This window comes from Cynocephalus volans, chromosome 13 (genome assembly GCF_027409185.1).
Source record: "Cynocephalus volans isolate mCynVol1 chromosome 13, mCynVol1.pri, whole genome shotgun sequence".
NCBI classification, from domain to species: Eukaryota; Metazoa; Chordata; class Mammalia; order Dermoptera; family Cynocephalidae; genus Cynocephalus; species Cynocephalus volans.
Window position 1 is genome coordinate 88,582,580 of NC_084472.1, and position 16,905 is coordinate 88,599,484.

At 38.1% G+C, this 16,905-nt stretch overlaps 2 pseudogenes; one reads left to right on the forward strand and one right to left on the reverse strand.

The window, feature by feature from the left end:
- Positions 1-743: 743 nt before the first annotated feature.
- Positions 744-10,997, reverse strand: LOC134361715 (large ribosomal subunit protein uL6-like; annotated as a pseudogene).
- Positions 10,998-13,181: 2,184 nt separating this feature from the next.
- LOC134362337 (U2 spliceosomal RNA) lies at positions 13,182-13,306 on the forward strand (annotated as a pseudogene).
- Positions 13,307-16,905: the final 3,599 nt, after the last annotated feature.

A 16,905-nucleotide genomic window follows, 5' to 3' on the forward strand; every position in this document is an offset into this window, starting at 1 on the left:
TTTCTGAGGATCTTCTCTCAAGTTTACTTGTGCCGAACAGTGATAGTTTCATTTCTTGGGTTACATTTCCCCTGAACTGTATCATTCAATGACAAAGATAATGTTCTCAAATTAATGTCCTAAACCATAATTAAATGAAACTGTGATTATGCCAAACTTTAGTTATATCAATTACCACATTTAAGCAATATTTTATGTGCAAACTTCCAATAAAACATATATATAAATTTTACCCAAAACTATGAATCATTATATTCAATTTGAATATAATTTTTATGAGTACTTTAATGGGTCATTTGCAGAAGGCTTTAAAATGGACTCAAGTGGAGTATGGCTTGTTAGTTTGCTTATTTTTAGTATTTCAAATTTGTTTCCTAGAGTAAATGGGTTTATCAGAACTACAGACTCCTAAGCTGAAGATTCTCATTAAAATTTATCAGCAGAGAGCAGTGAAGAGAAGGGACTTCTCTGTAGGAGATTTTACCTTTCTTAACCTTCTTGATTAGATGATTAAGAGGATCAGGGCTTGTTACCAGAAAAAGGAAACAGACTAAGAAATTTAATGTCCACTATAGAGTCCAAGTTGTTCAACCTTCACAAGGTGAAGGTTATAGGTGGGTTTTTCCATAAATCTTTTTTTTTTTCCCCAAATGAATAGGTCTTTTATCCCATCATTAAAATGTGCAAGCATGTCTTGGGAATCATCCTGTGGCTTGTTTCTCTGGCTGGGCCACTCTTACCTCTTATTCATCAGGCTGCTGAACTTTTCTTTTTTCAGAGACATAGATAACTCCCCAATTTTTCTGATATCCTTGTTTTTAACTGTTGTGGCTTGCTGGATCAAAGCAGCTGAATTTGAAACAAGTTCAATGTCATTTCCTTCAAGAATTAACTCATCTTTCTGGGCTTAAGAGAGTGAACAAGCAACACCTGCCCTCATTCAAACCTTGCAGATGTATTTTTCACTCAAGAAATTGCGGATTTCAACAAGAGACCCATTCTCCTGAATAACGACATTGATGGGGAGGCAAGCATACACAGACCTCATCTTGTAATGGAAGCCCAGTGTAACACCCTTGATCATGTCCTGAACATGACTACAGATACTGCGAACAGTAGCCAGTTCCTTTCTGTTTCTCCACCATTTGTCAACCCAGAGCCTCTTTTTTCTTTCTAAGGAAACTGAACTCTACATTGATGTGATTGAAGTCCCTCCACTGAGTTTCTCTGGGGCCGTTCACTATAACTGCATCCCTTCAGAGTGATGTCGACATTTTCTGGAATGTGGACAGTCTGCTGAGAATGGTCTTCATTCCTGCAGTAGATGCTGCCTAAATCTTCACTCCTACAAATAAGATACTCACACATCAAGAAGAAGAACATCAAATATCATATTTTTTTTTTTTTTTTTTTTTTTTGTCGTTTTTTCGTGACCGGCACTCAGCCAGTGAGTGCACCGGTCATTCCTATATAGGATCCGAACCCGCGGCGGGAGCGTCGCCGCGCTCCCAGCGCAGCACTCTACCTAGTGCGCCACGGGCTCGGCCCAAATATCATATTTATGATGTAGCCAAGGTCAGCCTCTCTATCTTGCCCGGGAGTATATAATAGTGGAAATCCCTTGTACCATTTTGCCTTCATCTCCTACATATAAGCAATTGCCAAGTTTTGACCATTTCTGCCTCTTAAAGGTCTCTTAAACCCTCCCTCTTCTTCCTCCTCTCATTGCCACACCGTAGTCCAGGCCCTCACCCTGTCACTTGAACATTTGTAATCACTAGCAGTTTCCTTGCCTCCCATCTTGTCCACCCTATGCTGTCACCAGAGTTATCATTATAAAGCACATCTAATTATACTATTCTTCAGTTTAGAGGCATTCGATGGCCTACTCTTTCTTCTGTACTCAGTAACAACTCTGTGAAACTTCCCTAGGGAAGAAGAGTAAAAGAATTTGACTTCTCCTGAAAGTGCCTCCCTAGCACTTTGTAGTATAAATACTCTTCTATTTGTATTCTACTAAATACTTTTAGAATGTTTATCATATTTGATTGTGTTTGTGTCTCCATATTAGTTTCCTCCACCAGGTAGATGCTTATTCAAATGGGTAGAAACACTTTTTCAGTTATTTTTATATCAGTAGTACTTGACATGCACGGGTAATGGGCATTTAATAACTAATGAATAAATAATGAATGTTTAGTCTTTTGCCTTATTCCCTAGTCTCTGGAAAGGGGAAACAAAGAAAAAGGGGAAGAACAACAGAAAGAGGAAAAGAAAGGAGAGAATAAAACCCAAAATTACTTTTAATGCCTAGCTCTTGTATCAAATCAATTTTGGAATGAGGTGAGGGTATAAACAAGTAAGTTAACAAAATAATCACATTTCATATTAATACTATACAATCTCATCTCCAAAAGATAATCTGGCTTAATCTGGCCTAAGGCTTGTGGTTTGTCTCCAGGTTCTAAAACACAATATTGTTGAAATTCAGGCGTTGCACAATACTGATGTTGGAAAATACTTCAAGGGTCAACCCAAGAACAGAGTAGTATGTTAAGTCATGTGTCAACAGTCCTGAAAAATGCTGACAAAACTCAGTAGGAAACCCCTGAAAGATGTTATGGTAGATAGTCATTGTTTGCAATTGTTGACTCTTACTTTCTATAAAAGAGGATTAGATATCACTGTCCATCGTGGGTGACTTCATGGTATCTCCCCACAAACAGGGTCAGGGTGCACTTCCATGCCATGTTGTCAGGTTGGGTCAATGGAATGAGAGCATATGTCACTTATGCTAAGATCAAGAAGAAGCTTTAAATGTGATTGCTGTGGTGGTCAATTTTAGGTGTCAACTTGATTGGGCTAAGGGATGCACAGATAATGGTAGAACATTATTTCTGGGTGTATTTGTGAGGGTGTTTCCTGAAGAGTAACATTTGAGTTAGTAGACTGAGTAAAGAAGATCCACCCTCACCAGTATGGGCAGGCATCATTCAATCTGTTGAGGTCCCAATAGAGTAAAAAGGATGGGACATCCATCTTTTCCTGCCCTTGGACATCAGAGCTCCTGGTCCTCAGGCTGTCAGACTCAGACAGGGACATACACCACCACCAACACTCCACCACTCCCCTGATTCTTAGGCCCTCAGACTCGATCTGAATTACACCACCAGCTTTCCTTGTTCTCCAGCATGTAGACAACAGATCATGGAATTTCTTGCCTCTACAACTGTGTGAGCCAATTTGTGAAATAAATATCTTATATACTCATATATATCTATGTATCTCCTATTGGTTCTGTTTCTCTGGAGAACCCTGACTAACACACCTGCTTTGGCATGGACTCTTTCTCTGCCCTCTTCTGTAGCATGTCCCAGATCAGGTTTGTTCCTTTAGCCAAGGTCCCAGATTGAGAAGACACCAGAGTAGACTTACCACCAAACCACACCTAGGAGCAGAGCCACAGCTTGGAGCTGACCCACAGGTAACATGAGCAAGACCCACGTGTAACATTAGAAAGACATAAAAATCATGTTTTTTGTTGTAAACAACTGAGATTTCTGGAGTTATTTGTTATTGCAGCAAAGCTGACTACATACAGAAGTCAATCAAAATTCTTAAATTGAAACAATCAACAAAATACTCTAATATGAGTCATTAAATCAAATGACAATAAAAGTAACAGGGAATTTATTGAAAAGAAAAGAACATTCTCTTTGACTGTTGGAAGGAGTACAGTCTTCCATTAAACAAATGTCAGCACATACTCATACGCCATGTAGTAGATTATAACTCCCAGTTATTTGCTGTTCTTCCTATAAAAGATTGTATTTCTATACATCAGTTACATCAGGTTTGGCCATGTGACCTGTTTTGAAAAGCAAAATGTGAGTGGAACTGATATATGTCACTTCTAGCCAGAAACTTTAATGTGGATCATTTGAACAGAAAAGGTTTTTAGGAAATGGAGACACAGCAAGGGATCTGAACTGCTAGGTAATATGGACTTTGCTTTGTTGAACTTTTTAAGGAGTGGTGTCACTTTTTAAGGAGGAGGTCTTCTGGCTGGCCATCCAGTGGCCTCACAGTAGTATTTCCTTTATGATATTCTTGTTTTACCTGTGCACATCCAGAACTTCATCTCCTTAGTGTGATAGATTGATTAGATACATGGAGAAACTTGCTAATGTGAATACAATCCACAAGGGGCCAGAGTATAAAGATCATCAGTGTTTTATTTCATGAGGTACAATATCCTTTTCCTCGCTGAAATCTTCCTTTCCAGTTCTCTCCAGCACACAGAGCATGTATTCCTCTCTAACAGGGTATCCAGGAAGCTAGTAATAAAATCTCTGGGTAAATGTGTAAAGATAAGGGAAATAGCATCCTAGCCATGTAAAGTGGGAACACCAAGTGTGTTTAAAGGAAACCACTTGACTATGTGTTATCAGTCATCAGCCTTTCTGCTGTACAGAGCTAAGTCCCTGCCCAATTCTGTCTCTCAGACCCCCCTTTTTTCTGTGCTTCATTGTTGAATGTCCTCTCCTCTCACCGACACTTTTCTTTAGGTATGTTTATAGCACTAATGAGTTTTCAGTTATACATTTGCTCTCCAAGCTCCTGGCACATCTCTTGAGTCCCAGCTCAGAGAGAGAGTGGAAATAGCATGGATTTTGGAGTCAGACAGATCTGGGTTCAAATCTAAGAACTCCCACTTACTAGCTGTATGTTTTTTTTAGCCATTCTGAGCCTTCTATCTTCAATTATAAAAAATAGGGATACTAATATCTACATCTCAGGGTTATAGTGAATAGAAAAAGAAATATGATTCTAACTTCACGGGCACGCAAGTAATTCCATTACTTTCTATTTCTATTCATAATGCAAAATAATTTTACAATGATGATAACAATAACAACAATAATACTTATTAAGCCCTACTATGTCACTAGTACTATGCTAGAACTTTTAGTCTTTTGTTATGCTCCTCTGCTGAACTCCAAATGATCATTTAATGCTCTTTTCTCTCCTGTTCTATAAAAACCTTCATTTTGTACAGAAGCTAAAGATTTTCTGTAGCTCAGATAACTCGATGCTGATGAAAACCTTCATACTCTATTCCCATCTCATAATTACAAAGCCTCTTATCTGCACAACTGGATTATTTCTGTAGCACCTTTTCCATGATCTCACTGCTCTGATTGAGTCTACAATGGCACTTTAGTATATATCAGATAGAGGGTTTAACTCCCAACTTCCCAGTCCCATGATCACTAATGTTTTATTAGGAGAGTCCACATTCTTTCTAGCTCTCCACCTGAGGTCTCCTCCCAGTCCACCTCTAGACATACACGCACTCATAACTAACTACTGATATCCTTTATGTAAACTTTGTTTATAATTTTCCTCTCCTAGAACAAGAATTCTTTCCTTACTTTCCTTCATCTAAATCCTACACTACTTTTAAGATCAAATTTGAAGTCCACAAAACCTGAAGACATACCAAACCTCAGACCTCTATGATTAATATTTGTTTTGCTTTGACAATCTTTTTTTTCCAGGTAAACAGGTCAATGTCCTCAGCCACTACTTATTATAATATCTCAAGGACAAGGAAATTATGTTCTATTTCTTTAATGTTTCTCTCTATCTCTAAGCCTAACCGGGCCTAAGGGAAACTGAAAGTACTTAATAAGTGTTGAAGTAAATCACTGTTATAATGATCAGTGTGCCATGGAACTGGCCACCACAAAAACTTCATGGACACTGAAAGATCTAGACTCAGTCTGTGAAGAAACATTTGCACAATTGATAAATACTATATTTAGGGTTAATTTTGTTTTAAAATTCATGCACTTTTTAAAAAGTTAGCCTACTCAAGAAGAGACCAGGAATTTGCAATTAAAGCTACATAAAGAATGATTAAAATGTGGATATAGGATCCATGTGATGAAGAAATTAAATAACTGTATAGTTTAGTCTCCAATTGGTTGAAAGTTTACTGTCCTGAGTGAAATTTTTTGTCTTTTGGAACTTAACATAATTGTGTATATGAATATACATTTTGCACAAGATGAGAGAATGACATCCAACCGAAATGTTTTGCAGTATCCACTACCATTGTTCTTCATATCTTAAAAAAGCATATATAAATATAGGTTTAAATAAATTATATGATTCATTTTTTAACAGAAATATAAAGCACAGAATCATATAGCATACTTTCTTCTGTGGGCAGACTTAGATAAATAGATTGGAAAGTTGTTAACGAACCTCTATAAGAGACTGAAGAAAACAAAACATTTGTGGATTATCTTCCTGGAGCTCATTGTGAGACAAAACCAAGTGGTATGAATAAAATCTTCATTGTTCATACTCTTCTATGATTTTACAGTACTGAAGGGACAGACATACAAGTATGTATGGCCTGAATACCTCTTAACTCAGGAATTCTTGTGCTAGGGTATACTGTGGACAACAATTAGCTGCAGCTTCATGGAAGCCAAGGAGAGGTGATGATTTATGTGTCTCCTGTTATTTTAAAAATCACCAATTCTTTAGGAGGTGAACTTCTTTCTGGTATCAAAGTGTGAGAGAATCTGATCCTGGGAAGCTCTTCCTTGGAACAGTGAGGGCAGGGTGAGTCTTCAATGGAAGTTTCAAAAAACATGGCTTTTTTTGTCAAGAGACAAGAGCATAATGTTCCAAGATAATTCTGTAAAATATTTTTACAGGGAGCTAAAGTGATTTAATCTACTTAAACTTCTGTAATAGCAGTATTAAGAGGAGGTCATGAAGAGGACTTCAGTGGGTTGCTTTTATTTTTTAAAGCTGAAAATAGAGTGAAAGAGTGGTTCAAAAGTGAGCTCCAGGAAGTCAAGTTAGCAATGCCATTACCTGCCTGATAACTTTTTCTAATCTTCTTTTCTTTTGTTCTATTTTGATTTATTTGTGGATTAAAAAGTAAATTAATTATTTATGGGACATTTTGTTACCATTAATAAGTTAGCATTTTTTCAAATACTGAATGCTTCAGTGATGTTTGCTGCCAGATGTGGGTTAGTTGTCTGTTCCTACATTGCTATTTGGCACTTGTAAGGGAGCCACCTGTCATATTAATACAAAACACAAGCTCTCCTGGCCTTCAGCAGAGGAGAGAGCTGGAAGATGATGGCTGGTCTGGGCTGAACTGTTTCTGTAATTTGTCTTTGCTTTCCTCCATGGGTTTCACTTTCCCAGTGAGACTTTCTCAACTACGTTGCCTCTCTCTGTAGAGCAGACACAGGAACGTGCTATTCCACTTTGAACTCTAACCCAAGCTTAGCCAAAACAATCTTTCTTTGGCCCACGAGCATTCACTGCATTCACTCATTTGATGATAGTTAATTTAACACCTTTGCTGTGCTGGATCCTCTTCTAGGTCCCGAGCAGCAGGGATGAATGAGGCAGACAAGATTCTTTCCGTAAAGAAGCTGTTGTGTTAGTGGGAGAAGAAGACAAAATAAACACATACACAGGAAAGACAGCTATTGTTACTCCATTAAAAGGCTGTTCAATATTTACAAAAAGAACCTGTAAACATTAAGAGAGAATAAGAAGAAAGTAATTACAGAAGACACAAATAACAACGTATTTATACATGTTACAAAGCACAGGTTTTTCATTTGAAAGTGCTGTGCTCTAGCTTCAGAGAGCTGGCACTTCACCCCCAGCCTCTCGTTCTACTTCGCAGTCTCTGCCACTGTGCTATTTAACTCTCAAAAGCTGTTCTAATGCTTGTCCTGTCTCCTAGACTCAACATTTTTCTCTCTTCAAATGGCATTGCCAAGAAGCCCTCAATTTCAAACAAGTCAATGACCCGGTAAATTATCTAATGCAGTCTATAGCTCCACCAATCTGTGGCTCAGTCTCAGAATGCTCAAGTGAAAATTGTTACTTGGGGCAAGTATCTCCTAAGGACTTGGAAATGAGGGAAACATGGCTACTCTTGGAAAAGTTCTACATAAAATTAAAATTTCCGAGGGATCAGAATAGAGATATGCCAATCTCCTTAATGAGACTCAGGCTGGTTAAAGATCCTAATAATACAATAGAAGATGTTTGCTTTTATAAGTAATGTCTCTGTAATATGGGGGTTTGTTAGCAGAGAGGGCCAAAAAACAGCAGCAGAAAAGGTGGTGTCTTCTGTGGACAGGGTTCAGGGACTTCATATGTACCCACCAATTATAAAAATGAAGGAATCAGTTGATTAAAGCCATATGTTATTAAACATTTGAATTATAACGTTCTTTCTCTGAATCTGTGCTCATCAAGAAACATTCTGTGATTTGGCTTCCCAAATTTACAGAGAAAACAAGGTCTACATGAACTCTGGGACCACTTACCAGTTCTATTTCTTATTAAAAGAAATAAATTAAAATTTTGATTAATATAATTCAGTGTATTGTCAGCATTTTCTCCAAGTACCATCAAATCTGGAACATTGACGAAATCTAGTTTCTAAGTTCCAAAAAGCTGTGGGCTGCATTGGTAATTCATTTGATCATTCACTCACTCAATTGAATATTTTTGGAAGCTTTTTACAGCCCAACCACTGTGCTTAGGAATATAGAATTGAGCAAAATGGATCAATCCTAACAACCAGTGAGCTTTCAAGCAAATAGGCACAGTAAAATGTGACAAGGGTTTCTTGGCATTGATGTTTGAAGAAAGAAAAATTTTGAGTCTAAAAGAAATGACTAGGTTCAGGAAGAGGGAGAAGATACTGGAGGAAATGAGGAGAAAGAGGAGAGGCAGGATGAGATGAAAGCAACTGAGAGAAGTTCAGTTAGGCTGGTATTTTAAATGCTGAGGCAAAAGCGACACAGAGGACAGACGAAGGGCCTGTGACCAAGGTTTGAGTTTGGGTTTTATTCTTAGGGCAGTACAGAGCCACTGCATAGCTTGGCAGTGAACTGGTATGATCAGATTTGCATTTTGGAAAGATCTCTGGCTGTGCAACAACTGCATTAGGGAAGAGTGAGGGAGTGGACATAACTGGGGCAGGGAAGCCCATCTAAAGGCAACTGTAATTTGTGTGAGAAACGAGGAGGCCCAAGGTAGAAAAAAGGTTTGAAAGATTTGAAAGACATTTCAGAGGTAGGACTAAGAGGGCTTGTGGATAGATTAAATATGAATGGGTGGTAAGGGAGATGGTAGAGTTGGGTGCCATTTCCATCCTGCTGACTTGGGCAGCAGAGTGGGTGGTAAGAAAAACTGCTGACCAGGATATTGGCCTTTTATTTAGACTTTTCTTGAACATACAGAAAAGGAGATAGATATGAAAAGAAGGGTCATCTCCCACCAGAGTACAGAGAAGAGGAAAGCTGACAATGGAAATGACCAGCCCATTTAGGACTTGCCTAAATTTCAGCAGTAAGGAAACTGCTATATTGTTAAGAATGGGGACACCTGGAAAAAGATCACTAGCTGCTTCTCTCCCCCGGGGCTCCAGGAGACAGAAACCTCCTAATAGGGAAAGACCAAATGATAAAATAAATGTTGGTGCATTTGAAATATTTTCCTTAGTTTCTTTGTTCCTCTTTATACTCATATTCCTTCCAGAATGTTTATCTTCAATATTCACCACCTTGCTTCTTTATTTCATCACTTTTATTATCATATCAGACTGTATTAGTCAGGATTCTCCAAAGAACCAGAACAAATAGGATATATAGAGATATATAAGAGGAGATTTATTATGGGAAATGGTTCACAAGATTATGGAGGCTGAAAAGTCCCATGACCTGCCCTTTGCAAACTGGAGAACCGGTAAAGCCAGTGGTGTAGTTCAGTCCAATGTCCTGAGAATGAGGGGAGCCAATGGTGTAAGTCTGTTTGAAGATAAAGACCTGAGAATCAGGTGGCCACTGCTGTAATTCCTGAAATCCGAAGGTCCAGTGACTGAGGGAAGAAGAAGACAGATGTCCCACCTCCAGATGAGAGAGTGAATTCTCCCTTCCTTTGCCTTTTTGTTCTGTTTGGGCAATGCCCACTCACATTGGGGAGAGTGGGTCTTCTTTACTCAGTCCACTGATTCAAATGCTAATCTCATTCAGAGACACCTGCACAGACACACCCAGAGATGATGTTTTACCATCTATCTGGGCATCCCTTAGCCCAGTCAAGTTGACACATTAAAAGTTAACCATCACACAGCCTTCGGTTGGTTTCATACAGTCCTTTTCAATGCAACATGACTGCTTTGCTTTTAGGCACTCAAGTTCTTGGATTTATTTAATTTTCTTAGTTTGGTTTTGGATACTATCTTCTTAATTACATCTTAGCAGCCTCTTTATTCTTCATGAATTATTGAATTCTGGATACTTTCAACTAACCCTTCCCCTAGCCCACCTTGCAACGTCCACCATTTTTATGCTGTGGTTTTATCTGTGTACCTTCATTAGCACTCCAAATACTAGTACTGAGATTAATATATTTGGAGATTTCAAGGATTAATTAGCTTTTCAGCCACTCTGGTACATTTTTTTTAATTGTAAAGAAAATAAGAATTAGATTCAGTTACCTTAACTTTTTCTCATAGATTTGAATTTGATGTTCAAGAGTTGTGAAGGAAAGCTATAGATGATAAAATATATGTAGAAAACAATTGCTATGATATCCATATTAAAAGTAATTATCAAGAAAGATACTAACATTATCTAATAAACTTTTGGCAGCCTTCCCATTTGGGCTGTGAAAAGAGGCATTTATAAATGAATAATCACCAATCTCCAATGGACTTTCAGCACTGCCTGTAAGTCCTAAAACGTTTCTCTGGTTCACTTACTTTCTCTCTTTATTGAATGACTATTCTGAAACTTTCCTGCTTTCCTCAAACCTCTAATCCTTTCATCTCCCTTTTTACCCTCAGCTCAGAGTAAATTGAAGCCATCAACCAAGAATTCTCGCAACTTTCTATAAATTAATTACCTGGAACCTGCATCTGGCATCTCCATGTTTCCTGTCACATTAGGAGATATTCTTTCTCCCTGACCTGCAGATCTCCACTTCTATCAATTATCTTTTTGCAACTATCTCTTTGCTCTTCTGTGACTTCAACCTCTCCCTTTCAATGGGATCCTTTCCATGGCATGCCCATATCTCTCTCATCTTAAAGCAAAACCAAACCAAAAACTATGCCCTAATTTGCACTGCCTCTAACAACCACCACATTTCTCTCCTTTATAACCAAATTTGTTGAATGATATGTATAGACTTATGATTTTTATTTCCTCACTTCACATTGCTCAATCTACTCCCATCACACCTGTGTAGTTTATATATGGTTCCCAGTGCTGCCGACATTATTCCATGATCATTTTAACTGATCTCTAAACAGCATTTAGTACGATATCAACCTATTTTCCTTTTCAAACTTTTAGCCTTTGACCATCAAATATCAGGATTTTTTTTAATCAGGATTGCTTTATTTTAAGCTCAGTTCTCACTCTATACCCTCCTTGAGATTTATTGATCTCTATAAATCTCAGCTCTGTCAATGGCTTTATTCATTATCTGTATGTTAATGACTCCCAGATTAACATCACTAGCCCAACCTTCTATTCTCAATTCCAGATCTTGTCTACTTTACTTCTCTACTTGGATGCCTCAGCAGTTTTTCAAGCTCAGCATATCCAAGACTGAATTTGTTGTCTTCCTGCTCCAAGTTGGTCCTCTTCCACTGTTCCCTATCTCAGTGAATGGAACCACCATGCAGGTGTACAAGCAGGAACCTTGGTATTGTCCCCAACTATTGCTTGTCTTCATCTTTCAAGTGCTATAGAACACAATTCTGCTGCTTTAATGTCCTAAATAGAGCTTGAATTTTCCTCCACTGTCACATTCTAGTCTAAACAACTTCTAAGGATCTTTAGTGAAACTAAGCAGCACTCAGAGTTTTTGAGGTCCCCCTCCCTTCTACCATCAGTTTTAACTAGTACTACTGGTTATAGATTTCCATAGGATCTAATAATAAACCATGGGATAACAATAGAGTGATTGCCTAATGACTTTATATTATGAGCAAAATGAAAACTTATAAACCTGCCATATCTAAATTTTTACATTATTCATTGGTTTTGACTTAAATTGTATTCTGAATAAGGCTTACATTTTAAAAAATTCAGTGTACGATTGACAGCAATTAATTATTTCATGGCAAGTGATGACTGTAAAAAATTAAAAGTCTGAAAATAGTACACAGAGCAGATTTTTTAAAAAGGTATACACCAATAAAAATCGATTGCAAAATCCTATTTTACATAAATTCAATTTAAAGCTAAGAGAAAAGTAAATACTAAATGAAAACATTTCACAGGAAAACCTAATACAAAGTAGGTTCAAATGAAAAAATATGTGTTTTCAAAGGTTTCTCATCAGGCAATACAATCACAATATACAGGTAGCACATACAGCTAAGCAGAACTTTTATATTTCAAAGTGCTTTCTTGGAGAGAGGTCATCAAATGTGTGGGAGTAGTTTTACCATGAAAAAAACTCTCTTCCAGCAGTACAGTCTGGGCAGCTAAAAGCTCTTTACTATCACAACAAAAAGCCACCCATGAGTAACCATGACAACAGCCTTTGTAATGGTTAGCAGTGTGCCTCTTAGGAAAATTTATAGTTCAAGGTCAAACTCTGCATTTGTAAAAAGGCCTTCCTGTTCTTCTGTAGAAATTTGTCATTGAATAGAAGCCAAAATTTGAGACTCCTTGAGTCTGTCCACGAATAGCCCTGTTAGCTTCCCTCCCGTGGGTCGTGCCAAGACTTCTGTCCTTTCTACCTTGGACCACCTGGGTTCTTTCACTTTCTGGAAAGCACTCTGTTGGGGCCAGAGTTGGAATGGGCAGCCAAGAAATCCTCGTACTAGTCTCTACATCATTGAGTCTGAAGTGCCTGGTGGCTCCACTATCACCCTCACTTGTGAGCAAGGCCCAGAGCCAGGATTAGGCCTACCAGGAACGGAGGGGGAATGTCATCCTGGGGGTTCTTCCAATTCATCTTACAGATCCATGGTCTCTAAACCACAGATTGCACATTCCTATCAGTAAAAATGTTTTGAGTATGTACCCCCAATATATATTATTTATAAATTACACATAAAATTATATGCTGAAATCTATATATTAAATTTTAATAAAATCGCTTCTCGGCCTTTTGGCTAAGATCATGTGTAAATTTTAATAAAGCTTAAAATTTTTTTTTTTTTAGAAAGAGTAGGTGTAATATTTTTTCCCACTCTTTAACAGACTGTTTCGTACACCTCATGATTTGCTTACGTTGCACTTTGAGGATTGCTGCTATTCACTTTTGCCAGGCTCAGTGTTCTAAAATAGTTCTAAAATACACATATATCCTTGCTTGAACCCGTCAATGGCACCACATTGCTCTCAGGATAAAGTCCAAACTCCTTAACCTGGTGTTATGGTTTGAATGTGTCCCTAAAGTTCATGTGTTGGAAACTTAATCCCTAATGCAACAGTGAGTGTTGAGAGGTGGGACCTTTAGGAGGTGATTAGGTCATGAAGGCACAGCCCTTATGGATTAGTGCTGTTGTTGGGGTGTGGGTTAGTTATTGTGAGAGTGGTTCCTGACATAAGGATGAATTTGGTCCCCTTCCCCTCTTTCTCACCTTTCCACCTTCCACCATGGGATGACATAGCACAAAAGCCCTTGCCAGATGTGGGGCCCTTGACCTTGTACTTCCCAACCTCCAGAACTGTAAGAAATAAATCTCCTTTCTTTATAAATTCCCCAGTCTGTGGTATTTGGTTATAGCAGCACAAAATGGACTAAGACACATAGGTTTTAAAGTCAGTCTCTCTCTGATCTCACTACTTTAACATCCCATAATTTAGAACTACAGTGCTTGCATTCTTTCTGTTTTCTCTCATTCACAGATATCTCATGCACAGATATTTCTTCTCTATAAAAAATCCTTTCTCCACACACAGTCTTCCCTGCTAATTCTTATTTTCAGGAAATTCCCTGGATCTCTTTCTCCACCTCCCATCTCATTAGGATTAAAAACCCATCATGTTTCCCCAATAAAACAGGCTTTATTCTTTATGCAACATACATCACAGCCTATTGCAATTATGCGTTTTCTAGTGAACTTGCTTAAGGTGGGGATGGCTTTTTAATTAAATGGCCCAGGTTTAACAAGTTTAAAAAGGTGAAGAATTTCATGGTTTAAATTGGTGCTTCACACCAGCCCAGAGCTAGTGTGTAAGTGGTCCCCGGTCTCTTTCCTTACTGAAGATGTACTAACTCTGGTCCTGGAAACTGAGGGCAAGAAAAGCTGTTCCTCTTCCTCTTCTCTCTGTCTTCCTCCTTCCCATGGTATCTGGGTCAGATTGTGGCCTAGTGGCAGTGTTTTTCAGATTTCCAGGTATGATTCATAGTAAGAAACTAGTTTTATAGCAGACCTAGTACACACATATGTGTGCACGTATATGTGCACACATAACATTTGTTTATTATTTTCTCAGGGAAGGCTACCATTTTACCTTATTTACAATTTCAGCTAACCCTCACCCTTCTTTCTTGGACTCTGTTATATTGTTTTACTTTTTCCTTTTCCCATAAAACCTTAGAACACATTATATAATTGATTTTAATGTTTATTTTTATGGTCTGAATTTCTTCACTAGTCTATAAGCTCCTGAAGAACAGGTATTTTTGTCTAGTTTGTTCACTTATGTGTCTCATGTGCCCCATTGGTGCCTGGCACGTTGCAGGTCCCCAATAAATATTTGTTGAGCAAATGAATGAATACATTGAAATGTGTTTCATGAAACTTAATTCTTATTATGTGGAATACATGCATATATTTTCTCATCTCATCTATTAAATAAAAAACTGGCCAAGATCCACTAATGGATAAACTCCTGCAGTTTAAAAAGCACTGGCCCAGGCTGTTCTCTTAAGGGCCTGTGTCAGGGGACCCTGATATGGCTGGAGGAAAAATATCTTATGAGCCAGGAACTTTCTAAAGTGATGCTGCAGAACTTACCAATAAACAGAGGATGGGTGTGAGGGAGGCCAGGAGCAGTCCCTGTAGAGAGGTATATTCGACAAGTGTTGTGGTAGTTTTAAAATATGTCCTTAAATTCTTTGACACTCCTCCCTTCAAAAGGTGGAGCCTAATTTCCCTCCTTTTGGGTGTGGGCTAGAATTAGTAACTCACTTCTAATGAATAGTGTGTAGTAAAAATGAGAGTGTGCGGCTTCCAAGAGTAGGTTTAAAAGGTGTGGTTTTCTCCTTGCTCTTTTCTTTTGGATCACCTACTCTGGGGGAAGCCAGCTGCATCTTATGGGGACACTCAAGCAGCCCACATTGTAAAGAACTGAGGCCTCCTGACAAGAGCTATGGGAGTGAGCCTTCTTAGAAGCAAATCCACTAGACCCAGTCAAGCCTTCGGATGACAGCAGCCCTGGCTGACAACCTGACTGAAACCTCATGAGAAACCTTGAGCCACAACCATCCAACCAAACTACTCCCAAATTCCTGCTGCCAGGGAGGTAATAAATGTTTGTTGTTTTAAGCCACTATATTTTGAAATTATGTGTTATGCAGAACGGATAATTAATACATGTGTAAATGATTTTAAAAAGCATTTACTTGTATAATATATGTGGAAAATAATTTTAATTTTAGTTTCTGTTATGAAAGAATTGCTTTCATAACAGAAACTAAAATGTAAAGCTTGTTAAAATATTCTTGGCTGGTAAAGATTTCAAACAATAGAATCTTGGTTTAGACTGCAGTTGTAGAGTGCTGAGATGCTTCTTTTTGTAAAAAGTTTTCATAGATTTTTCAGTTGTTTTAGAGGAACACTTGGTCAGAGATCAAGGGAAGTTTCTTCCTCTTCCAGAAATTAAATTAATTAATCAATCTTTTATTTTTAAAAAGGGAGTGAAAAATTTAGAATTCGAGGAAATAGGAATTAATCATGACGGTTTCCCCCCTATATTGTTTTTATCCTTATGCTTTTAGATGCAAAGGGTTGAATTGAGGTTAATCATATTCCTCAGTTCATGGTACTTTTGTTGTGGTCCATAAAATGTTCCCTCTTATTTTATTTATTTAAGTTCTTGTATTCCTATTCCCACTTAATTATCATAAACACTCGTTTTAGCATTTGCTGTGAATCCTTTTATTTGAATAATGTTATGGGTGCATTTTTTAAAACGATATTGTGCTATAGACTTTATTGTCTCTTACTTTTTTCACTTATTACTCTATATTTAGATCTTTCATTGTTGCTGTGCACCTAATTCATTCTACCATTGCTTCCCTGTATTTACTTACCCATCTGCCCAGAGATGAACACCTAGATCGCCTCTAATTCTCTTCAATGTAAACCACGCTGTAATGAGTATCCTCTTATGTGTCCCCTCTAGACCTGTGTGAGAATTGTATGGCTAGGACCAGGGCTCATTGATCACGGGGCAGGTGCAAACTTAATTCCACTAAATGCTGGTAGACTTTTCTCCAGAATGTCTGTATTAGTCTGTTTCTATCACTTATAACAAATACACAGAACTGGGTGATTTATAAAGAAAACAAAATGTATTGCTTTCAGTTTCTGAGGATGGGAAGTCCAAAGTCCAGGGAATGCAGCTGGTAAAGTTCTTGGAGATGGCCACAGTGATGGCAGGGTATCACATTGCGAAAATGGCTGAGCAGAGAGAGACAGTTCCTCATGCACTGTCCTTTTAAAGCCTTCAGAACCGTGCTCCTGACCACCATTTTTAATCCATTCACTATGGTATGGTCCTACAATCTAATCACCTCTTCAAGATCTCACCTTTCAATTAACCATAATAGTATTTCCCACCCTCTTAGCAGTCACAGTGGAGG